The 27,591-nt window shown below is 37.4% G+C and overlaps 1 protein-coding gene across 4 annotated transcripts in view; it reads right to left on the bottom strand.

Moving 5' to 3' along the window:
• Positions 1–27,591, bottom strand: part of LOC121382255 (histone deacetylase 4-like) — a 202,953-nt gene that overhangs the window by 66,614 nt on the left and 108,748 nt on the right. The window contains exon 1 of one of the 4 annotated variants that reach the window (XM_041511793.1): positions 11,824–12,097. The exons of the other annotated variants lie outside the window; for them this stretch is intronic. The gene's annotated coding sequence lies outside the window, so the exon portion shown is untranslated. Of the gene's footprint in view, positions 1–11,823; positions 12,098–27,591 lie in introns of those variants that run through there. 4 annotated transcript variants of the gene reach the window in all.

Genomic DNA, 27,591 nt, shown 5'->3' on the forward strand with positions numbered 1-27,591 from the left:
AATAATTTTCGTTAACATAGGTCCTTTAATTGTTATGACAATTTTTTGTATATTTTCTTTTTGTGACAACTTTTTGAGCTTTTCTTAAGCAGTTACTCTGTAAGTAGAGTGTAATGCCAGCAGCATGCATTAAAGGGACATTCCTGAGTTTGCTGCAATTTTTAAGATGTTATCAACTAACAGAGACTTTTTAATGATTTTAATTACATATAAAATATATTTTTCTGCATACAATATTAGTGGCTGTATATTGAACGTTTTTGTGATCCTTCTTATATTTGTACTAGGTTAAATTTAAGTGCCCATAACTTGCTTTTTCATAAAGCGCTTCATTTGCACGCTTTGCATGTGTATTCCATGTTCCCAATGCTGAATTTCCGTATAATTGGAGCTTGCTTCGTGTACGGTGCACACTCCAAATTCGACAATGGTACGACTTCAACTGACTATCGAAGATCGAGGAAGGGCTATTGCTTGGCTTCAGGATGGCAATACGCAAAGAAATGTTGCTCTGAGACTTGGTGTCAGTCAGAGTGTCGTTGGCCGACTGTGGCAACAGTACCAAGCAACGAATTCTGTTCGAAATCGTCCACGTTCGGGAAGACCCCGAAGCACTACAAACAGAGAGGACCGCTACATCACCAATATGGCTCTACGTCAACGCACAACCACTGCACGCCGATTACGTGACAATCTGCGGACTGCGACTGGAACTCGAGTGTCTGATCAAACCATACGCAATCGTCTGAGAGCCAATAATCTACGCTGCCGTCGCCAGGCTGTTCGACCACCACTCCTACCACGTCACAGAATGGCCAGACGTCACTGGTGCACGCTTCATCTGCGGTGGCAACGTGTTCAGTGGGGTCGAGTGATGTTCACTGATGAGTCCAGGTTTAGTCTCCAGTTCAACGATGGTCGGGTTCGTGTCTACAGACGTCCTGGGGAGCGCTTCGCTGACGTTAACGTTAGACAACGTCACCGGTTTGGTGGTGGCAGCGTCATGGTGTGGGGCGGCATCTCTATCCACCACAGGACCCCCCTCTATGTGGTGGATGGCAATCTGAATGGAATCCGCTATCTGAATGAGATTATCCGGCCGTTGGTTCTCCCAGGCCTTCAGCAGATTGGCGGCGGGGCAGTTCTGCAGGATGACAATGCCAGACCCCACCGTGCCAGGGTGCTAACGGACTTTCTCAGACAACAAAGTATCGCCAGGATGGATTGGCCAGCATATTTGCCTGACTTGGCCCCAATAGAGCACGCCTGGGACGAATTAGGCAGGAGAGTTCGGGATAACCATGCCCCTCCGGCCAACCTTCATGGTCTGGGTCAACTTCTTATGGCAGAGTGGCAGGCCATTCCCCAAGAGTTCTTCAGACGTCTGATCAACAGCATGAGGCAACGATGTGTCGAGTTTATTCGTGCCAGGAGTGGATTCACACACTATTAAACGAATGTTCTAATGTGTAAAATCCATGTTTGACAACCTTCAATTTTGACAGCATGTCATGTGACTTTCTTGTATACAGAGACGTTTATTTGTGTTTTTTTGTAAATATGGAACAATAAATAAAAAATTTGGTGTAGTTTACATCATCAATCTAATACACTCTGAAACTTATTTGGTTATAAATTTTTGACCCTTAAATTCTTTTGAGTAGTATATATGTAAGCTATTGAATAAACCACCAGGCTCCGTATTCATAACCACACTTAAGTCAATGTATGATACCTAAATACATACCTTAAAGTACATAGATAGGTATCATACATTGACTTGAGTATGTTTATGAATATGGAGCCAGAGGCCTAATTCACAAAGCTCTCTTAGGCTCTGCTAGACACCAAAGCATCCTCTTTTAAATCTTTTAGCATTATACTGCAAGATCGCAAAGTTGCCAGAGTTTAGCGAATTAGGCCCTTGGCCTCTGACAATTGCGAGAACAATCGTTCCGTTTACACGTTGCTCACGTAAATGTAATTTTGCGTAACATATTTACTGTTTGCACAAAATTTTCGAGCACCATTTACATGAATATAACGGGTTACGCAAAAATTAAATGGATTACATGGATTTATTTCTGCGTAACCGATAAATGGGTCACGCAGATTTACAATTATCAGAGGCCTGAACACAATTAATTTTAAACAAATGGGAAATAATTAAACCAGATAGGAAATAACATATTAAAATTGTGTTTTAGTGTTAATGTTACTATATATATATATATGTATGTATGTATGTATGTATGTATGTATGTATGTATAAATATATATATATTGTATGTATGTCGAGGTTGACTGTTACACACATAGATATTAACGCACTGGCACAGGGGATAATTAAATCCTTTCTGGCCTCACAAATTGTCCCATGCCATTGCTGGGACTTGAACCTGTGGCACCGAATCGCCTGCAAATTGCGAAACCACGATGCGCTCTGAGCTATCGAGGTATGTATGCATGTATGTATGTATGTAAGTATATATATATATATATATATATATATATATATATATATATTATATAAAGAAAAAAAAGGAAAGAAAATAGAAAGAACAATAGGAAAAAAGAAAAGAAAGAAAAACAAAACAAAAAACCAAGAAAGAAAAAAGAAAGAGAGAACAAAAATTAGTAAGGAAGTGAAAAAGAATGCAAAAAAGGAGAGAAAAGAAACAATGGAAGGAAACAAAAATAATCTGCATAATGACAAAAATTCTTTAAATTTTAAAACCTTTTTAACACATTCAAGTCGTAAACAGAAAAATACTCCATATGTAATATACTAGTAAATGATGTTTAACAGAGACATTACATTCTCATCTTAAACTAGCTGACCTGACAAATGGGCTAAACATACAAATCTACAGTAAACTGACTTTTCACTCACCACGTCACACATACACATAATCATGAATGCTAAAAATATACACCACGGCTTTGTCCTGGAGTTTACCAGCGCTACACCACACTACACTGTACAGTATGATACACTGAGTGGTGCGGATATACCACACAACACCACCAAGACATCTAAGCCAAGACAATCCTGTCTACCCAGACATGAATCTTTATCAATCTCCTGAACAACTGATAAAAACACTTCAAACAATGTTGAGCTAAAAATAACTATATACTTGTGTACACATACAAACTCACACACACACTCACTCACACACACACACACACACACACACACAAACTCACACACACACACACTCACACAAATGCATGCATACCCCTGCGATGCGCATGCACTCACTCAGTTACTCCTGCACATACACACACACAAGCATGTACAGAAAAAAAAAGCTTGTGACACCCCAGCACCCTGTCATAAGAATGAATTTAATGACACCTCAATGCCCTGTCATAAGGGTTATGGCCGGGGAAGTAGATAAACTTCTTTAAATGGTCCTAAAATGAATTCTACATAGTGGGACAACTAGGTATTTACCAATTACGAATATCTACTTCCCCGCACTAGTTAATTGCCCCATTACACGTTTGTCGGCATGTGCAGTCAAAAGGTAACAACGAGCTGATACTGTATCACCGAACAAATATTAAAGGGACATCCCTGAGTTTGCTGCACTGTAAGATGTTTCCGACTAATAAAATATTTCTAAGATTAAACTTACATATTAAATATATTTTCTTGTTTAGAATATTAGTGTCTGTATATTCAATGTGTTTCTGGTCATCTTAATATTTGTAAGAAGTCCAAACTGGATTTGGTCTTCAAATAATTCTGTACGTACGAAAACAAATGTTTTAGATTTCAAACTAATTTTATTCATAAAAACTGAAATGCACTTGTCAACATTTACCAGGAATTCATTTTGAACCATTCCCAGCTTATTAAGGCATTAATCCAAAAAGACCGCCACTGTAGAAGCTAGAACAAGAAAATCACAATTTATTGCATTTTACATAAACCAGGACGAGATTTTTGTGTTAGTGATTTACGTTTATGGGTCATGGAATTCATTTATAACGACCTCTTGCTAACTGAGATATTGTGTCATCATTTTAGATCCAAGGTGACAATACAAATAGCCGCCAAGAGTAAGAAACCAATATCTTACATTCGATATATTTTTCCCCAAACAATAATTTTTATTTCAAATACAGGGCTTTTTATGGAAATAAAAATACATGAACCCAAAATTCCAAAATGGCTGCAAAAAGAAAGAAATGACAACTTTATATGTTTAGTATCACCTAAAACCCCAGAACCCAGCCATAAGAATATATATGAATTTAATGACACTCCAGCAACCAGTCATAAGAATATATATGAATTTAATGACACCCCAGCACCCAGCCATAAGAATATATATGAATTTAATGACACCCCAGCACCCAGCCATAAGAATATATATGAATTTAATGACACCCCAGCACCCAGTCACAAGAATACAGATGAATTTAATCACACCCCAGCACCCTTGCTTTTCAATGACGTGCCAAGGTGTTGTTAAACAAATATTCAAAGGTTCTGGTATGTGCTTTCCTGCCTGTAGGAAAGTGCATTTAAAAATTCCCTTGCTGCATTAGAAGAAATGTAGCAGGTTTCCTCTGATGACTTAAGTGTCAGAATTACCAACTGTTTGATGATTAATAAATCAATGTGCACAATTTTTATTTTTCCACTAATTCAGTGATTCGGGGTGATGATGGAGTTGTGGTTTGGGAGGAGGGGTTGGGGGTTGGGGATTCCGTGAATAATGAAACAAACTATACAGCCATTACCACTGTAGTAATGTGGGTGAGAAATTGTACTGTAAACGTACGAGGACAGGTACACACTGAGCCAGGTACACATTGTTTCAATTACCAGGGCTGTTCGTCAACACTGTCTTAATTAAAACACTCTCACTGCTGCTTGCATGGGAAGTGTTTCCTCCGCTTGTTGGAGTTCATTCACAACACGCAACTCAATTTCAATGAGCTGGTAGTGCCGCTAGTGATAGTGGTAGTGGTAGTACTAGTGGTAGTGGTAGTGGTAGTACTAGTGGTAGTGGTAGTGGTAGTACTAGTGGTAGTGGTAGTGGTAGTACTAGTGGTAGTGACAGTGGCAGTGGCAGTACGAGTGCGAGTGCGAGTGCGAGTGGTAGTGGTAGTGACAGTGACAGTGACAGTGGCAGTGACAGTGACAGTGACAGTGGCAGTGGCAGTGCTAGTGCTAGTGCTAGTGCTAGTGCTAGTGACAGTGGCAGTGGCAGTGGCAGTGGCAGTGCTAGTGCTAGTGCTAGTGGTAGTGCTAGTGCTAGTGGTAGTGGTAGTGACAGTGGCAGTGCTAGTGTTAGTGCTAGTGCTAGTGCTAGTGCTAGTGCTAGTGACAGTGGCAGTGCTAGTGTTAGTGCTAGTGGTAGTGACAGTGGCAGTGGCAGTGCTAGAGGCAGTGCTAGAGGCAGTGTTAGTGTTAGTGCTAGTGCTAGTGCTAGTGCTAGTGGTAGTGACAGTGGCAGTGCTAGTGTTAGTGCTAGTGGTAGTGACAGTGGCAGTGGCAGTGCTAGAGGCAGTGCTAGAGGCAGTGTCAGTGTTAGTGCTAGTGCTAGTGCTGCAGTGGCAGTGCTAGTGCTAGTGCTAGTGTTAGTGCTAGTGCTAGTGGTAGTGACAGTGGCAGTGCTAGTGTTAGTGCTAGTGGTAGTGGTAGTGCTAGTGGTAGTGGTAGTGACAGTGGCAGTGCTAGTGTTAGTGCTAGTGCTAGTGGTAGTGGTAGTGACAGTGGCAGTGCTAGTGTTAGTGCTAGTGCTAGTGGTAGTGACAGTGGCAGTGGCAGTGCTAGAGGCAGTGCTAGAGGCAGTGTTAGTGTTAGTGTTAGTGCTAGTGCTAGTGCTAGTGCTAGTGGCAGTGGCAGTGGCAGTGACAGTGACAGTGACAGTGCTAGTGCTAGTGCTAGTGTTAGTGGTAGTGACAGTGGCAGTGTCAGTGGTAGTGGTAGTGGTAGTGGTAGTGGTAGTGACAGTGGCAGTGCTAGAGGCAGTGTTAGTGGTAGTGTTAGTGTTAGTGCTAGTGTTATGGCTGTTATTGGCAATGGTGCTGCTGGTGAAGGTGCTGGTGGTACTTGCAGTGGTAGTGTCAGTGGTGGTGGTGGTGGTAATTGATAGTGTGGTGGCAGTAGTGGTAATGTTGGTACTGGTGGTGGTAGTGGTTTTGGTGGTCATGGTTGTGGTTGTGGTTGTAAAAGTGACGTAGATAGTAGTACAGGTAGTGGTGTTGGTACTGGTGGTAATTGTAGTGGTTGTGGAGGTGGCAATAGTGGTGGTTGTGGTAGTAATGGTGGTAGTTGTAGTAGTAATGGTGGTGGTTGTAGTAGTAATGGTAGTGTTGGTATTGGTTGTAATTGTAGTGGTTGTAAAGGTGGTAATTATAGTGGTTGTGGAGGTGGTAATGGTGGTGGTTGTGGTAGTAATGGTGGTGGTTGTGGTAGTAATGGTAGTGTTGGTATTGGGTGTAACTAGCGGTTGTGGGGTGGTAATGGTGGTGGTTGTGGTAGTGATGGTCCTGGTGGTTGTGGTAGTAATGGTAGTGTTGGTATTGGCTGTAATTGTGGTGGTTGTGGGGTGGTAATGGTCGTGGTTGTGGTAGTGATGGTCCTGGTGGTTGTGCTAATAATGGTAGTGATGTAGGTAGTAGTGCAGGTAGCGGTGTTAACTGTAGTGGTTGTGGGGTGGTAATGATAGCAGTGGATGTGTTTAGATGATACAAATATAACAATATTTTAATATCTTCTCATGTCATGCACTCATGAAAATGTCTATCATTAGAAACTAAAATTAGTAGAGAATGGTGTGGGTGTTGAGAGTAAAAAATCATAACAAATTATTAATAACAGGGTCAGGCTGACACAGTTTTGTTTATGACACAATATGAACATATGGCATGAATAACTAACTTACGAGAAACACATCAGTGTGATTCCAGCTCCACAGTTAATTAGCATACATTTTCATGCATATATACGGTTTCTGTCTTTTTCCCTTGAGTCGGTCTGGGATCGATCCCCGTCGGTGGGCCCATTGGACTATCTCTCGTTCCAGCCAGTGCATCACGACTGGTATATCAAAGACTGTGGTATGTACTACCCTGTCTGTGGAATGGTGCATATAATAGAACCCTTGCTGTTAATCAAAAAGAGTAGCCCACGAAGTGGTGACAGAGGGTTTCCTCTCTCAATATCTGTGTGGTCCTCAACCATATGTCTGACACCATATAACAGTAAATAAAACAAATGTGTTGAGTGCGTCGTTAAATAAAACATTTCTTTCTTTCTTTTCCCTAGAATAAATTAAATACTGATGTAATGACGATCTTACTTGCTGTTAATCTTTTTTAATATCTAGATGTATACAGAGAACATTATTTCCCTGTTTTGATTCCACGAAATGGAAGGAAGGAAGGAAGGAAGGAAGGAAATGTTTTATTTAACGATGCACTCAACACATTTTATTTACGGTTATATGGTGTCGGACTATTTTTGATTAGCAGCAAGGGATATTTTATATGCACCATCCTACAGACAGGATAACATATACCACAGTCATGGTGCACTGGTTGGAACGAGTCCATGAAATGATCAGAGATTACTTGTGAAATATAAATCACATGATCAAACGCATGTGGTACTTAATTAACTGTGTGATTTTTCCTTGCATATTATATTCTTCATATATGAATAAAAAATATACATCACAGTTTGGTTACAAGTAATATGTCAAGTTTTATAAAAAAAAAAAAAAAAAACATTGATGAGATTGCAAGTTCAAGTTTCAATGAAATTTCTTCTGTTAAACCTTCAACAACATTCAAAGAATTTTGCAAATGTAAAAACATGTATATATAAAAAATAAAATACATGTAAAAGCAATTAACAATGGCATAAATTCATTTTTGTTTCGCTTTTACCTTCATTCTCTAATTCTAAATTTACACCCACAATCTGATCCCAACATTGTCACAAATACGGATACTGAATGTGATTGTTTTGGTTGGATGCCAGCTGATATTTTAAACGTCCATGCACTTTTAACATAGCCTGTGCTGATAACAAAGTACATATGGATTGATTTTTTTTAACGAATCTTGAGGATATTGTTTTATGTACAAAAAGGCTTTGAAAGGAGTTTAATCAGGCATTATATAGTAGAAATTATTTATGTCTGATGATGTCAAATATTTATTTCTAAACGAGTCGCTGCCAATTTTCTTTTTAATCTTTTGCATTTTCCCTATTGCATGGAATCTTAACAAATGATGTCATCAAGAAATTTTGAATGCGTTTTCATCCCACCCACGTCCCCACCCAGGAATAATAAGTTTTCTCGTAGTTCTAGGGGCAGGACGTAGCCCAGAGATAAAACGCCCGTCTGACGTTCGGTCAGTCACAGTGTGAGATTGATCCCTATCGGTGGGCCCACTGGGCTATTTCTCATTCCAGTGCAGCATGACTGGTATATCAATATTGGGCTGTGGCCTTTGTCCAGTTGTGGTGCACTGGTTGGAATGAGAAAAAACCCAATCAGCTAAATGGATCCACCGAGGTGGTTCGATCCTGCAATGCAAGCACCTCAAACGAGCACTCAACCGACTAAGCTAAATCCCGCCCACCAGGCCAAATGGTGAATTTCACTTCATAAGTCTTGCAGAGTTCTTTCTTTCTTACCTTCTCAGAATAACACCGATATCCTAGGGCATTACCTGGTTATTCTCGGTTCACACCTCTGTCAATGTAACAACTAGGAAATAATTTGGCAAAAGAACTTGGAAACATTTTCGTTAAATATTTGGTTTGGTGTTGGTTTACTGAATTTAACTAAACAACAAATGGTTTGGATTACACAGTATGCTCTATCTTATCACCATCTCATCTTGGTAAATAAATAAAACAATGGGTTCAAAGACATACATATACAAGCAGAAAAGACAAGTTTAGCTGTGTCTATGGTGAAAAACGTACTGAAAGGCACACACATACATAAAGAGATTTGCTTTAAAAGCGACACAGTTAAACAATTATATCTGACATAAGTATTAATTAAAATTTAGTTAACCTTTGACTGCTGCAGGCGAGATATCGAAGTCATGCCAGTCGATATACTGTACACTGTATACAGTGCATTCCCCAATTCATATTTCCCGCCGTTCTGCACACAACACTCACCACAAAGACTTGTATAACAGGAAACAGAAGTCAACCTAACTTCCTGTATCTTTAAGTTTTGTTTTTCTTTGGAAAATAACTTGTAATTTGGAGTTGAAAAAGTGGTTTTCGGCAAGTATTTTTGCTTGTCAACAATGGTGGCACATCACGGTCATTTTCAGGGATCGATAGCCGATTGTGTCAGCTAATTTGATAAATTTGATTGTTTTACCAACAACGAAAATCACAAATATTGGGATATATGAATCAGATTTTTTTATTTTTTTTAAATTCTGGTCAGAAAACCACTATAATTGGGAATAATAGACATAAATACACTGGACAGCTGGTCACAAATGCCGGTAAGCAAACACAACTTTTTCAATTTTGTTCCTAATTTTAGTCAACATTAACTGATCTAAAATATCATAAAAGTTTTTTAAAAAACCCACAAAAATAATACTTACCGATTCATATATGAACTTTATTTTATGTATTTATAAATTATTTAAGTGAATATATGAGTAAAAATTATAAACTTGTACTCACCCAGCATGGTTTTTATCAAAAATTAATCCAGTAGTCTAAAGGTTAAACTTCCGAACCAAATAATTTCCAAATATAACATACACATGTATTAGAAAAATAAAAATATTGAAAAATAAAGTCTATTATTGTAGTACCAGTATATATATTTAATTAATGCATGTCAAATGCAATTATGATAATATTATGACATTTTTATTACATTTGTTCCATTCAAAATTCAAACCGTAATTTTTTTTTTTTTTAAATTAAAAATAAATAAATTCATTAATTAAAAAAAAAATCCCCCAATATAATCCCTTCAAACTACAAACTGTTAAAAAAAAATTATATCTATATCCACCAAAATAAAATTGTAAATATTAGTCTGAAAATTAGTACTGCTAACATGCAGATTATTTTAAAATGACATATAACATATTGTATAACATAAACTACATTTTTAAAATATCCTTATCATTAGCTGTTGACAAACTAGGGAGTGGCTAAATTTATGGCAGCCATTTATAGCCATACCAGACTCGGCTAATGAGGACGTTGACAGCTCGTCAGTTTATTAATAGAACGATGATTACCTAATGTACCAATTACCTTTGTGTGACCACAGTATATTTATAAACCTTAATTTAGTTTTTCATTATATAATCTTAAAAAAAAAGTAATATAAATAAAGATGGATTTTTACAGTTGACTGAAATAAAAATAAGTAAACAAGTAGATAAATAAGTAAATAAATAAATAAATAAATAAATCCCTTCTGAAGGTGGTGGAAATACACCCAAAATGTTGAAGGCATCATGCCTTGCCATATTTCTAAGGTTGGTGAAGAAAATATTCAAATATAGATGCGAGGTATTGGTGTTTCACCACCAGAAAATGATAGACTTTTGAATCTTTGTACTAAATTTGTTTGCTCATATCTCAATCTTTCTCTCTCTTCCTTCCTCTCTCTTTTTCTGTTTCTGTAAGCCTCTCCTGCTTTCTGTTTTCTCCTCTCTCTCTTTCTCTCTGTTCTCTCTCTCTCTCTCTCTCTCTCTCTCTCTCTCTCTCTCTCTGTCTCTGTCTCTCACTCTCTGTCTCTGTCTCTCTCTCACTCTCTCTCACTCTCTCTCTGTCTCTGTCTCTCCCCCAACACACACTCTTTCTGTTTACAAACAGTGCTTCATATGGTGGTTCTAACAATAGACACCAGCAGCAAATTATTATAATAAATATGAGAGTCCTTTCCGTTTAGTAGCTGTCACATAGATGCATCTTTACCTACTACAAACAGGATGACCAGAAACAGTGGATTTGCTAAAACTGATAATGTAAACATAATTTTGCAAGCAACAAGTAGTTAATTTAAGAACAATAAAAGCTGTAATAAATGAAAATAGTATACACGTCTAATACATCTGCAAGCATGTTAGAGAAAGAGAGCGAGAGAGACAGAGAGAGAGAGACACAGAGAGAGACAGAGAAAGAGACCGACAAGTAGTTAATTTAAGAACAATAAAAGTAAGAGATGAAGAGAGGCATAGAGGCAGTTAGAGAGAGAGCGAGAGAGACAGAGAGAGAGAGACAGAGAGAGACAGAGAGAGAGAGAGAGAGAGAGAGAGAGAGAGAGAGAGAGAGAGAGAGAGAGAGAGAGAGAGAGAGAGAGAGAGAGAGAGAGAGAGAGAGAGACAGACAGACAGACAGACAGAGACAGACAGACAGACAGACAGACAGACAGACAGACAGAGAGAGAGAGAGAGAGAGACAGACAGACAGACAGACAGACAGACAGACAGACAGACAGACAGACAGACAGACAGACAGACAGAGAGAGAGAGAGAGAGAGAGAGAGAGAGAGAGAGAGAGACACAGAGAGAGAGAGAGAGAGAGAGAGAGAGAGAGAGAATAAATAAGACTAATTCTCCAAAATGATTAAATGTTTTTGTTGAAATGACATTCAAATGCTTCATTAGAAGAGTAGGAGGAGTAGGAGTACACACACACACACACTGTAACTTGGAGACTTGAGAGTTTTTTCCAAACATATCTCGCAGATACACCGACTAAAACAAACCTAAAAAACACAAAAACGTGAAATCCAGAAACAGACTGTAGCGTGCAATAAGACAGAGTATTACAATATTCACCTGTTTGAGTGCTTGCCTTGACATAGCTGCTGCGAGGTAGAGCCCATACCTATTAGAAAGTAAACAGTGTACTTGTGTTTACAGCCAACAGTCAACAGACAGCATCCTCGAACATTCAGCGGACTCTACCATTAGCCGTGGGTAAGAAACAGTCGCTCGTTAGCTCCACAGCACCGAAGGAAAAACACTTCAATAACACACACACACACACACACACACAGTCTTAACTTAGAACCAGGTTTCCTTCTGCATCTCCAAACAACTCGGGATAAGACTTTTAACTAACAGCAACAATATTTGCCGATACAATTTTGACAGCAAGCTGGAGAGAGAGAGATACACAGAGAGAAAAGTGGTCCAGAAAAAGCTGAGCTGGCTAGCTGCCGCGAGTAACCTGAACCCCGCGACAAATGGATCCGACCAGCAAGCCATTTTCCCGTCTATTATTGGATCAGCACGCTAAATATAGCAACATGACCTTTTCTCAACAACTACGAGGAATGAGATAAAATGCCTGTATGTAAAAATCGATAGATCAATGCAGAGGCTGAGGCAAACTGGATTAATCTATGCAGCATGCGGCTCGAAATAGAATTCTGTGATCAAAATGGAAAATAGGAGTTCAATACTGCCGGCTATTTCACTAATAAAGCCAAATTTGTCAGGTATTGGTGGCGCGGCTAAATTAAGCAAAAATTGCACACAGAAGTTCTATTTTGGACACCAGCATTAAAAGCTTTCTTGCTGGTTTTGGTATAAACATGTTTTGGTCTATCATCACTGTCAACATCTTGATTAAATCTATATACAATGTATACCACATTATTAACAACCTTATGTACACTTCATTATTAATATACAACAGGCTTTCTCAACAGAAAATCAATGCTCTAGTAAATCTGAAAATGGGCTGAGAATCAAAACAACTGTGTATTGTAAATAGCTGTGCTAAAATTGGGTTGAGAATCAGAACAACTGTGTATTGTAAATAACTGTGTGCTGAAATTGGGTTGAGAATCAGAATAACACTATATTGTAAGTAACTGTGCTGAAATTGGGTTGAGAATCAAAACAACAACACTGAATTGTAAATAAGTACATATATACATGTACATGTCTATGCTGTAAATGAGCTGATAATCAAAATAACACTGCACTGCATATAATTGTTTGCTGAAAATTGGGTTGAGAATCAGAATAACAACACTGTATTGTAAATAACTGTGTGCTGAAACTGGGTTGAGAATCAAACTAACAACACTGGACTGTAAATAACTAGGCTGAAATTGGGTTGAGAATCAAACTAACAACACTGGATTGTAAATAACTGTGTGCTGAAATTGGGTTGAGAATCAAAACAACAATACTAAATTGTAAGTAACTGTGTGCTGAAATTGGGTTGAGAATCAAAACTACAACTATGTATTGTAAATAACTGTGTGCTGAAATTGGGTTGAGAGAATCAGAATAACAACACTGTATTGTAAATAAGTACATATATACATGTACATGTCTATGCTGTAAATGGGCTGATAATCAAAATATCACTGCATTGCATACAATTATATGCTGACAATGGGTTGAGAATCAAAATAATGCTGCATTGCATACAATTATATACTGACAATGGTTTCAGAATAAAAATGCTGCATTGCATATAATTATATGCTGACAATGGGTTGAGAATCAAAATAATGCTGCACTGCATATAATTATATTATGAAGATGGGTTGAGAATCAAAATTACACTGAACAGTATACATGTATAATTTACAAATATGTGCCACTTAAAGAATTTACCTTTTTTAGTAAGTCATTGTTTTACATACTATTTAGCTGAATAGATATAATCAGACCTAGTTATATAGATATGGTAAATTTTATTCAAACCATAAGTATAGTAACAGGTATTTGGGCTTTTGTTGGGTGTGGGTTGGGTTGTGGGGTTTTGTGGGGGTTTTTTTTTTAGGGGTTTTTTTGTTTGTGGGGTTGGGGTTTTTTGTGTGTGTTTTTTTTTTTTGGGGGGGGGGGGGGGGGGGCTTTCATGCTAACTTCACACCCTAGTATTATGCAAGTTCTTTTTCTGTTTTGTTTTTTGTTTTTTTACAATGAATTTTATTTCCCTTACAATTACGTTTTTGTTTTTGTTTAACCATTTATGAGCTGGGTAAATATAAATATCCCTGATGTCTAATATATATATATATACAGAAATTATATACAGACACTGTATATGAGCCATTCTAAATAAAATCTTTAAAACCATCTCTACTGCATGCACTAGCTTTTACAAGATCTTAAATACAAGTATCTTTTTGTTGCTGCATGTGAGCTGTTCTAGCTAAAATTTAGATACAACCATCTCTACTGCATGCACTAGCTTTTACAAGATCTTAAATACAACTATCTTTTTGTTGCTGCATATGAGCTGTTCTAGCTAAAATTTAGATACAACCATCTCTACTGCATGCACTAGCTTTTACAAGATCTTAAATACAACTATCTTTTTGTTGCTGCATATGAGCTGTTCTAGCTAAAATTTAGATACAACCATCTCTACTGCATGCACTAGCTTTTACAAGATCTTAAATACAAGTATCTTTTTGTTGCTGCATGTGAGCTGTTGTAGCTAAAATTTAGATACAACCATCTCTACTGCATGCACTAGCTTTTACAAGATCTTAAATACAACTATCTTTTTGTTGCTGCATGTGAGCTGTTGTAGCTAAAATTTAGATACAACCATCTCTACTGCATGCACTAGCTTTTCCTGGAACTTAAAATTCAACAGACACTGCATATGAGTCATTCTAAATAAAATCTTCATATCCATCTCCTGCTACTTGCACTAGCTTTTCCTAAAACTTAAAATTCATATGCATTGAGCTGTTCTAAATAAAATCTTCATATAACCATCTCTACTGCATGCACTTGCTTTTCCTAGAACTTAAATTCAACAGATGCTGCATGGACGTAGGAAGGTGCCAAAAAGTGGGGAGGGGCACCCCCCCCCCCCACACACACCCCACATATATATATATAAATATTTTTTTAAACATTGCTGCTCCCACAAAGTTGGGGGGGGGGGGCACATGCCCCCCTTGCACCATCGCCAGTGCACTGCATATGAACCGTTCTAAATAAAATCTTCATAACCATCTCCTACTGCATACACTGTACACTAGCTTTTCTTAGAAGTTAAAATTCTTTTCTACAAGATGGGTGAAGCGATGAGCACTCCCAATCCACCTGAACAGGAAGTATAGAGCCCGCTGTCTGCTATCAGATGAGGAGTGCAGCTATATCCTGTGTTAGGTATTCATCTCAGACAGTTGTTAATGCCAGGCATATTCCCATCCTGTGCGGGTCGAATCACTCTCTCTCTCTCTCTCACAGAGACCTGCTGGCAGTGTCACTTGCACTTAAACATGTACTCTACAGCAATCATTATCTAATCATACATCCCACCCTCTCCACCCACCCCCAAAAATCCTCCAACTATTTCTACATAATACATGTATCTCCCACACAAAATGTTTAAATTCCACATTCTTTCCGAGTAACATCTTACAATGTACTCCGTCTGAACACTTAAAGCAACCATTATCTCATCATTTCCTCCTCCACCCTCATATACATATATGTATGTATATGTATATGTATATGTATATGTATATGTATATGTATATGTATATGTATATGTATAAGTATATAAGTATATATATATATATATATATATATATATATATATATATATATATATATAGATATATATAGATATATATATATATATAGATATATATAGATATATAGATTATTACCCGGTATCGTCAATATCATATATTAGGAATAAAAATTGTATTATGCGAGCCTCTGGCGAGCATAATACATTATTTTTATTCCTAATATATGATATTGACGACACCGAAATACACGAGGGTAATAATCTCTTTATCATATAAACTCAAGCTTAATACAATGTGTTTTTGTAAACTGTACAAGCAACTTTAATTTCAGTCCGCCATTACTAGATATTCAAATGACGTAAGAATATGTGGCACGGTGTATTTTTTAATGGAAATGACGTCATTTTGGATGTCCTTACATCAAAATAAAGTTATGCCTAACGTTTTTTGTTTTCTGAACACTGGACAGCTTTCAGTATCAAATTGTCATTAAAATGTTTTTATTTGATGACTATGAATGCATACGTCAGTCATGGAGTGTCACCCAAGTACGTTTGCTTAAATGTCAATAAACCTAGTGCCGAGACCTCGACTAATTTACATCTAATTTGCAAAGTTATCAAATTCTTAAAGTATGTGATCTGAAAAATATCACATACTTTGATTGCACTGAAAATGTAAGATATTATATGATAAATATATATATATATATATATATATATATATATATATATATATATATATATATATATATATATATATATATAAAACCCACATTGTATGCTTGAGATGAAGTGTTTTGGAATTTACACATTCTGTGTGGGAGATATTACTCCCACACAAAATGTTTAAATTCCAAAATATTTCATCTCAAGCATACGGTGTTAAAAGGGTTTTAAAAAGACCTTGTTGTTTAAGGGACGCTATTGCTCTGGCTTCCATTCATTCCAGCAAGAACAATTTAAGGAAAGTCATTTTTAGCTTTCCTTAGCACAATACGTAATTTGTTTTGTAAAGGTACTACAAAAGGATTTTAAAAAATCAATGCTCAATAAAATAATTATAAACTAGTTACAGGAACAAGTAATCATTCTCCTCAAATGTTTTTAACATCGGGGTCTGATGAATTGAAATAAAAATGTAGACTGCACCCAATACTCAGATGTTTTTAACATCGGGGTCTGTTGAATTGAAATAAAAACGTAGACTGTACCCAATACTCAGATGTTTTTAACATCGGAGTCTGTTGAATTGAAATAAAAACGTAGACTGCACCCAATACTCAGATGTTTTTAACATCGGAGTCTGTTGAATTGAAATAAAAACGTAGACTGCACCCAATACTCAGATGTTTTTAACATCGGGGTCTGTTGAATTGAAATAAAAACGTAGACTGCACCCAATACTCAGATGTTTTTAACATCGGAGTCTGTTGAATTGAAATAAAAACGTAGACTGCACCCAATACTCAAGATGTTTTTAACATCAGGGTCTGTTGAATTGAAATAAAAACATAGACTGTACCCAATACTCAGATGTTTTTAACATCGGGGTCTGTTGAATTGAAATAAAAACGTAGACTGTACCCAATACTCAGATGTTTTGTATCCATCCCCGAGTACTTTTCTTTTCACCTATATACACTAAAATAATTTTTTTAAATATCTTTATCAAGTTTTGTTTACAAATTTCCATTTAGTTAATGTATTGCATAGCCATTTAGCTAATGCACTTTTTTAAAATTCCCGTTCAGTAATATTGGCTACATGTACTAACAATTTCTTGGCATCTGATTTTACATCTATCTATCTATCTATGTGTGTGTGTATATATATATATATATATATATATATATATATATATATATATTTCAGGATTGTCTGTTGTTTCTTTTACGTTCATCGGGGTATGAACAAAAAAAATCATCCGTAAACTGTGAATCGGCGAAGCCGTTCTCACATAAGTTTACGGATGATTTTTTTTGTTCATACCCAGATGAACGTAAAAGAAATAACAAACAATACTTATAATTAAATTTGAATGATACATGCTAATAATAACACTAAAACGTCATACTTTATCTTGAATTATTTTTTATCCATAAACAATAACGCTCATTAAGACAACTTGCCCATATAAAATGATGTCATCAGATATGACATTCCCTGACGACGTAATTTTTACGTTCATCGAAAAATGAACAAACTCCCGTTGCTACGTCTGGACCAATCGGATGACGTTACATTGTAATAAATGTATATGTATATGTATCTATGTATCTATCTACATGTATCTATCTATGTATGTATGTATGTATGTATGTATGTATGTATGTATGTATGTATGTATAGATAGATAGATAGATAGATAGATAGATAGATAGATAGATAGATGATAGATTCACAGATGCAAAATAATGTTTTTATTTTCAGATTTTCAATACTAGTATTTCATTTTGCACAATATCGTCTGACATATTAAATCCAGTTTACACAGGTGTTTTTTATTTTAGAATTAACTGGAGAGTGTGTGTATTTCAGGATCAAATGTTCTATACTTGGATTTAAATGACATGTAATGAATCCTGATGGATTGCAGACTTCGGTTCCACTTCCAGACAGATTTTCAATGGCATTATACTAGGAAGAGTAATATCTAATTTATTCTATTATTTGCAGTCAACTCACGTTTAGTGACAGAGTCTATACAATCTATTTATAAGCACGTCGGCTTCAACAGATACTCAAAACTAATAATTAGAAGTAAAATACACCTTATAGATTATTACAAGTGTAATATTCAGTTTCACAATCTGTGTATAAGCACGTCAGCTTCAACAGATACTCAAAACTAATAATTAGAAGTAAAATACACCTTATAGATTATTACAAGTGTAATATTCAGTTTCACAATCTGTTTATAAGCACGTCAGCTTCAACAGATACTCAAAACTAATAATTAGAAGTAAAATATACCCTTATAGATTATTACAAGTGTAATATTCAGTTTCACAGCATCTAAATGGAAACTATTAAAAGATAGGGACGGGACGTAGTCCAGTGGTAATGTGCTCACCCGGTGTGAGGTCAGTCTGGGATTGATCCCCGTCAGTGAACACATTGGGCTATTTCTAGTCCTTGCCAGTGCACCACAACTGGTATATCAAAGACTGTGGAATATGCTATCTTGTTTGTGTGATGGTGCATATAAAAGACCCCTTGGTACTAATGGAAAAATGTAGCAGTTTTCTAAGACTGTCAAAAAATGACCAAATGTTTGACATCCAATAACTCATGATTAATAAATCAATGAGTTCTAGTGTTGTCATTAAAGGGACATTCCTGAGTTTGCTGCATTGTAAGATGTTTCCGACTAATAAAATATTTCTACGAGTAAACTTACATATTAAATATATTTTCTTGTTTAGAATATCAGAGTCTGTATATTCAATGTGTTTCTGGTCGTCTTAATATTTATAAGAAGCCCAAACTGGATTTTATCTTGAAATAATTTCGTACATAGGAAAAAATCTTTTTTAGGAAATAAAATGAAATTTAACCTAGTACAAATATTAGAACGATTAGAAACACTTTTAACATACAGCCACTAATATTTTATGCAGAAAAATATATCTGATATCTAATTACAGTTGTCAAAAAGTCTCTGTTAGTCAACAACATCCTAAAAAATTCAGCAAATTCAGGAATGTCCCTTTAAATAAAACAATCTTTAACTATCAAAAGATAATTAATTATGGTTTACATAAAATATGCAACATGCTGCCCACCAACACAGATCGTTGCAGAACTTGATCTTATTGGATATAAAAGATCCCTCGCTACTAACGGAAAAATGTAGCGGGTTCCCTCTCCAAGACTATATGTCAAATTACCAAATATTTGACATCCAATAGCCAATGATTAATAAATCAATATGCTCTAGTGGTGTCGTCAAAGAAAACAAAAAATCTTAATGGTGGCACAAGCAAATGCCTCAGCTGTGATACGATCAGTGCCCCATTCATAGTAAGGTGATCTTAGTGCTAATATCGCTTTGTGGAACAGGGACCATATTTTTGAAGCCATCTTAGCGCTACGAAATTGTAAAAGCATTGTAGATTGTGACATCACTATAACACACGTCATAATGTCATAGCATACAATGGTATCCGGTGTTGAGGGTTTTTAAACTGTAGCTAGTGAAATAAAATTAAATTATAAAATAAAAACATAAAATGTAATCGTGAAATTTCTTAGCTGTTTTATCATCTTTAAAGAAAATTTTATTGATAACTTAACAATGTTTAAATTCTTCGTTTGACTGGAAAGTAATTAATTAACTTGACAATATATTGTGTAGTGGATTCAAAATGGAAATTTAGATCTAATTTACAATAATTATATATGTCCTTAAAGGTCCCAGACTATTTTGAATATGAAGCCAAATTTAGATGGTAAAAGCTACATGTATTGTGGTAGGAAAATAAAAAATAGTTTTATACAATATATCTTGATTAAACAGCAAAAATTAGAAACCATCAATAATGATTTAGGTGAATTATAGCCTCTGCAATTTAACTGAATGACTTGTTTGAAAACATTCATTTAGCATTGTACATTGGTCCAAAGGAAATAATCTTGAGTTGGGGGGTGGTAGGAGTGGTAGGGGTGGTGGTTGAATGGTAGGGATGGTAGGTATGTTAGGAGTGGTAAGAGTGGTAGGGGTGGTGGTAGAATGGTAGGGATGGTAGGGGTGGTAGGAATGGTAAGGGTAGTAGGGGTGGTAGGGGTGGTAGATATGGTAGGAGTGGTAGCGATGGTAGGTATGTTAGGAGTGGTAAGAGTGGTAAGAGTGGTAGGGGTGGTAGGGGTGGTAGGGGTGGTGGTAGAATGGTAGGGATGGCAGGGGTGGTAGGAATGGTAAGGGTAGTAGGGCTGGTAGGGGTGGTAGATATGGTAGGAGTGGTAGGGATGGTAGGTATGTTAGGAGTGGTAAGAGTGGTAAGAGTGGTAGGGGTGGTAGGGGTGGTAGGGTGGTAGGAGTGGTAGGGATGGTAAGAGTGGTAGGAGTGGTAGGTATGGTAGGAGTGGTAGGGGTGGTGGTATGGTAGGAATGGTAGGGATGGTAGGGGTGGTAGGAATGGTAAGGGTAGTAGGGGTGGTAGGGGTGGTAGGGTGGTAGGAGTGGTAGGGATGGTAAGAGTGGTAGGAGTGGTAGGTATGGTAGGAGTGGTAGGGTGGTAGGGATGGTAGGGGTGGTAGGAGTGGTAGGTATGGTAGGAGTGGTAGGGTGGTAGGGGTGGTAGGAATGGTAGGTGTGGTAGGAGTGGTAGGTATGGTAGGGATGGTAGGAGTGGTAGGGTGGTAGGGGTGGTAGGGTGGTAGGGTGGTAGGAGTGGTAGGTATGGTAGGAGTGGTAGGGATGGTAGGGGTGGTAGGGTGGTAGGGGTGGTAGGGTGGTAGGAGTGGTAGGTATGGTAGGAGTGGTAGGGATGGTAGGAGTGGTAGGGGTGGTGGGGTGGTAGGGGTGGTAGGGGTGGTAGGGTGGTAGGGGTGGTAGGGGTGGTAGGGGTGGTAGGGGTGGTAGGAGTGGTAGGGGTGGTAGGGGTGGTAGGAGTGGTAGGGGTGGTAGGAGTGGTAGGGGTGGTAGGAGTGGTAGGGGTGGTAGGGGTGGTAGGGGTGATAGGGGTGGTGGTAGAGTGGTAGGGGTGGTAGGAGTGGTAGGGGTGGTAGGGGTGGTAGAGGTGCAGGTGGTGGGGCCATGCATATAAATAATGACTAAGATTAGCAACTGAATGTTTATATTTGTATTTAGAGATATTAAAAACTATTTCTTTATTTAGAGATATTAAAAACTATTTCTTTAAGAAAAACCTGCAGATGGTGTGGATATTAATGGTAACCATTGTCACTATGCACTAAAAACTTCCTCGAGCCAACAAGAACTGTATGCAAAGTTTGTTTCGTTTAATGACACCACTAGAGCACACTGATTTACTAATCATCGGCTATTGGATGTCAAACCTTTGGTAATTTTGAAATATAGTCTTAAAGAGGAAATCTGCTACATTTTTCCATTAGTAGCAAAGAATCTTTTGTATGTACCATTCACAGAAAGAAAGGCACTTACCACGGCCTTTGATATACCAGTCACAGTGCACTGGCTGGAACGAGAAATAGCTCAATGGGACCACCGACGGGGATCGATCCCAGACACTTATCCATTGGGCTACGTCCCGCTCAGAACTGTATGAAGTAGCAAGATCATTTGTAAATGTTTCAAGAGTTCATTTTTGATGACCTTTCGATGTGATTGCTTAAACAATTTTGTATGTAATTACATTAGTAAGATCATTTGTAAATGTTTCAAGAGTTCATTTTTGATGACCTTTCGATGTGATTGCTTAAACAAGTTTGTATGTAATTACATTAGTAAGATCATTTGTAAATGTTTCAAGAGTTCATTTTTGATGACCTTTCGATGTGATTGCTTAAACAACTTTGTATGTGATCATGTTCTCATAAAAAAAAACCCACCCACACAATTTACACCAAAAACTATTTTTACAGTAGTGATATTCTTCTAAAGAAATTAACAAAACGAGAAATCTAACGGAATATGTTATCTCAGTGCATTACATGTATGTTGTGGAGTGTATACAAATGTACAAATGTCATGGTCCATACAGCATTGCTAGTCCACGCACACAGCTAGACACAACAAGTCTGTTTCAAGTCTACTGTGGCCCAGATAAACACCGGGAACCTTGCCCTTTACGCATTGTGCCAAACATACATATATACACACACACACATACACACATATGTTCAATTGTGGCACACAATCGGAATTAATAAGCATACATCATTTTGCCAGCTGGTTCCTTGTAGAGTCCATCCATTTGCAAGGGTTAAAACAAATCCAAATGAATGCCATTTGAAAACAAAAACAATCACCACACACACAAGCAGATGTAGCTTGGCGGGGTGGGGCGGGGCAGGGCGTAGCCTAGTGGTAAAGTGCTTGTTTGACACATGGTCGGTTTGGGATCGATCCCTGTCGGTGGGACCATTGGGCTATTTCTCGTTCCAGCCAGTGTAGCACGACTGGTATATTAAAGGCTTTAATAAGTGCCGTTCTTTCTGTGGGATGGTACATGCAAAAGATTCCTTGCTACTAATGGAAAAATGTATATTAAAGGTCGTGGTATGTGCTATTCTGTCTGTGGGTTGGTGCATATAAAAGATCCCTTGCTACTAATGGAAAAATGTAGCCGGTTTCTTCTCTAAGATAAAAATTACCAAATGTTTGACATCCAATAGCCAATGATTAATAAATCAATGTGCTCTAGTGGTGTCATTAAACAAAACAAACTTTATGTAGCTTGGCAAGATATTTATATGCTATAGATTGTTTTTAACTTCAAAAATTAAAACCTCCCAAACAAACCCACATTTGGTTTACATTAATTTTCTCCACAACTGGTCAAAGTGTGTTGTGTGCGTTTTCCTGTCTGTGGGAAAGTGCATATAAAAGATTCCTTGATGCATTAGGAAAAATGTAGCAGGTTTCCTCTGATGACAACGTGTCAGAATTACCAAATGTTTGACATCCAACAGCCGATGATTAATTTATCAATGTGCTCTAGTGGTATCGTTAAACAGAACAAACTTTTAACTTTTATTAATTATCTATTAAAGTTAAAAATATAATAAGGCTTATTTTAAATTTCAAAAAGAAATTTGTTTTCTGTTAATGTTAATAACCTTTTGGCTTATTAACTAGTATTTGAGTTAACCATTTATAAACAAAATGAAAACCAGGGAACATTTTGTTTTCTAAATCTTGATTAGCGATATTTCTACTCAACTGACAATTGATTACCAACTACTAGTTAATGTTTTAACATTGTGTAGCGATCTCTGAAATTTGCGTAGCGAATCGTGACACAATACTGAACAGAATGTACGCTTTTCATTATTCGTCACATAGAGGAGCTGAGTGGAGGTTATACTTATAGGTTTATTGCACTTAACAATCTTTGGCAACTGTTCTTAGCAGTAGTTAAAAAACATAACAGAGAAATATTATTACAATAAATGTACCATTTCCTGCAGTTTTAATGAGTAAGAAACAGCATCCGTAGTGGCTATTTTCACAGATGGGTAATTTGAATATCAAGCTAAATCTAACACATGATGAGAAATACAATATAATGATTCTTCTGCCCAGGATATCTATGGTACATTAAAATAAAATCCAAACAAAAATTGAGATTTTTATCCCCTGAAGTCTGTCAGTCTTCTGGTCTCTAAATCTAACTCTCTGTCTCTCTTTCTCCCTCCCTCCCTCTCTCCTTCCTCCCTCCCTTTCCCCCCTCTCTCACTCCCTCCTCTCCCTCTCTCTCTCTCTCCTCATCTCACTCCCTCTCTCCTCCTCTCCCTCCCCCTCTCCCTCCCTCTCTCCCTACTCTCCTCTCTCTCCCTCCTCCCTCAGATCTCGTCCTCTCTCTCCTTCCTCTCCTTCTCTCTCCTTCCTCTCTCTCCTCTCTCTCTCTCTCTCTCTCTCTCTCTCTCTCTCTCTCTCTCTCTCTCTCTCTCTCAATATGACAAGTACAAAGAATATTTTTACAAATAAGAGTTCAACTTTTATTTAGCTAGCAAAATATAAACACCATCTTTTCTTCTTAATCACTTGCACACACATGCCGCATGTGCCTAATTACTGCTATGAAAAGGAAGAGAAGCATACATGTAGATCTAATACAGGCTACACCAATAATGGTTGCACAGTAGCTTTTAAAAGACTGATTCCAAGTAGACAAATTAACTTGTGGAATGTTAAGCAGTTGGCTTGCCACCTCCAAATTCCACACTTTTCTGTTAGTGAATTAAATCAGTGAGTCACGAAAACTAGCGCTATACCGGTCAAGTAGTTAATCTGATAACACAAGTTACATAAAAATGCCACGTACGTGTACGTATGTGTCTATATATACTAAAAATAAAATGAACATTACACATACACGTGTATCATCTTAAAATATAAAACTGGTGATAAGAAGAAAAAAAATGTGGTTAGGTGATTATATATAAAAATAATGCATTGGTCAATTCCAATTTTTAATATTTAATATATATATATATATATATATATATATATATATCATCATTATATAATTATATATATATATGTATTTCAAAAATTACTGGACAATATGCCCCCTACAGATTGCCCCTACAGATCTTGCTCCCCTTGGTAACTCAACTCATTTGCCATCAGGAAAGTGAAACTTGCCCTTTTAAAACATTTATTTCTCGTTCCAGCCAGTGCACCATGACTGATACATCAACAGTCAAGGTATGTGCTATCCTGTTTGTGGGATGGTGCATATAAAAGATCCCTTGCTACTAATGAAAAAATGTAGCGGGTTTCCTTTCTAAGACTATGTAAAAATTACCAAATGTTTGGCATCCAATAGCCGATGATAAATAAATCAATGTGCTCTAGTGGTGTCGTTTAACAAAACAAACTTTTAACTGTACTGTGATGCATTTTCTTTTGCACAAACAACAAGGAAATGTCTTGTTTAAGGATGCACTCAACATATTTTATTTACAGTTATAATGGCGCCAGACATATTCTTAAAGACCACACATACATAGAGAGGAAACCCTCTGTTGCCACTTCATGGGCTACTCTTTTCGATTAGCAGCAAGGGATCTTTTATATGCACCATCCCACAGGCAGGATAGTACACAGCACGGCCTTTGTCACACCAGTCGTGGAGCACTGGCTGGAACGGCACAAACAACAAAGATAACCTAACAGTGATAATGGTACTAACATGTATGTTGCCTCATCTGAGATCATAGTCAGGCTATACTAACTCTTACCATATCAAAGGCTGTGTTTCACCCCAGTAGAATTAACACCTTCACGCCATCACACCATTAAGAGTTTTAGGGGCGGGATGTAGCCCAGTGGTAAAGCACTCGCTCGATGAGATCATAGTCAGGCTATACTAACTCTTACCATATCAAAGGCTGTGTTTCACCCCAGTAGAATTAACACCTTCACGCCGTCACACCATTAAGAGTTTTAGGGGCGGGATGTAGCCCAGTGGTAAAGCGCTCGCTCGATGAGATCATAGTCAGGCTATACTAACTCTTACCATATCAAAGGCTGTGTTTCACCCCAGTAGAATTAACACCTTCACGCCATCACACCATTAAGAGTTTAGTGACGGGATGTAGCCCAGTGGTAAAGCGTTCGCTTGATGCACGGTCGGTTTAGGACCGATTCTCATCAGTGGCCCCATGGGCTATTTCTCGTTCCAGCCAGTGCACCATGACTGGTGTAACAACGGCTGTGGTATGTACTATCCTGTCTGTGGGATGATGCATATAAAAGGTCCCTTGCTGCTAATCGAAAAGAATAGCCCATGAAGTGGCGATAGCAGGTTTCCTTTCTCTATATATCTGTGTGGTCCTTAATCATATGTCTGACGCCATATAACCGTAAATACAATGTGTTGAGTATGTTGTTAAATAAAACATTTCCTTCCTTCCATTAAGAGATAATGCTACACATGATTAGGCTATATGCCTCACACCATTAGTTTATGCATCACATCGTTAGAATTTATGGTATGTCGCATGCATCATGCTTCATATCTTTATATCTCACATTGTTATAAAGTAAGTTTGTTTTAACGACACCACTAGAGCACATAGATTTATTAATCACGGCTACTGGATGTCAAACATATGGTACAGATCGTTATAAGCCCAGGTTTTTGATACTATCTTAGCACTACGATATCGTAAAACTGTCGTAAGTTATGGAATGCGTAGTTGTGATGTCATAGCTTTCAATGGTTTTACGATAGTGTAGTGCTAAGATACCTTCGACAGTCTCTAGCCAGGTTATTACATGTATGTTATGTGTTATGCTTCACACCATTAGAAGTTGGGCCAAAGATCAAAATTGTGCTTAATACTACTTTCAGTGTTAAATATACCTCTACATTTTTTTAAAGGGTAGTGCACGATTTAAAAATGAGGCAACCTAATACATATTGCCAGTAAAAAAAAAATTGGTAATATTTAATTTGTTAATTTTATCAATGTATCTATCTCTGTATCTGTCTATTTGTTTACCGGCCTCGGTGGCGTCGTGGTTAGGCCATTGGTCTACAGGCTGGTAGGTACTGGGTTCGGATCCCAGTTGAGGCATGGGATTTTTAATCCAGATACCGATTCCAAACCCTGAGTGAGTGCTCCGCAAGGCTCAATGGGTAGGAGTAAACCACTTGCACCGACTAGTGATACATAACTGGTTCAACAAAGGCCATAGTTTGTGCTATCCTGCCTGTGGGAAGCGCAAATAAAAGATCCCTTGCTGCCTGTCATAAAAGAGTAGCCTATGTGATGTGGCGACAGCGGGTTTTCTTTAAAAAAAACAGTGTCAGAATGACGATATGGGAAAGATTTCCGCCCGCACCCCCCATTTGGGGTATTGAATTAGCGATATCAAGTGCTAGGGTCTGGATTCGAACTCCAGACCATCAGGACTGTAGCCGAGCACTGTATCCACTCGGCCACGCAGTGGATCAACAAGTGAGACTGCATTTTAATAGTTTTAAATCTCATAGCGTGTATTTTGACGGAATGAACCGAGAGTTTACGGAATAAAACGAACCTTTAGTCCCATAATGCCTCATTGTGTCTTCTGTGCTATATTTCTACCAAAAGCACCAATAAAAGCATTGTATTGGAGGAAATTTTACAAAGAATAGTCAAAATGTCTAATTTTTCAACGGCAAAACATAGTGATACTGGATTACGAAATATAAATATTATGTTGCTTTTATAGAACAAAATGTTTAAAAAGGTATTGTATATAACTAACCCTAACCATAACCCTAAACTTACACTAATTCTAACAAATATTGTTGGGGGGGGGGGTGTGTGGGCGGATATTATACCACTTTACTTTACTGTCTATTTGTCTGTCTGTTTGTATGTATCTATCTTAATAATTACTAAATTTATAAAAAAATATCCATTTATTTATTAAA

The sequence above is a fragment of the Gigantopelta aegis genome, chromosome 9, assembly GCF_016097555.1.
Source record: "Gigantopelta aegis isolate Gae_Host chromosome 9, Gae_host_genome, whole genome shotgun sequence".
Lineage (NCBI taxonomy): Eukaryota > Metazoa > Mollusca > Gastropoda > Neomphalida > Peltospiridae > Gigantopelta > Gigantopelta aegis.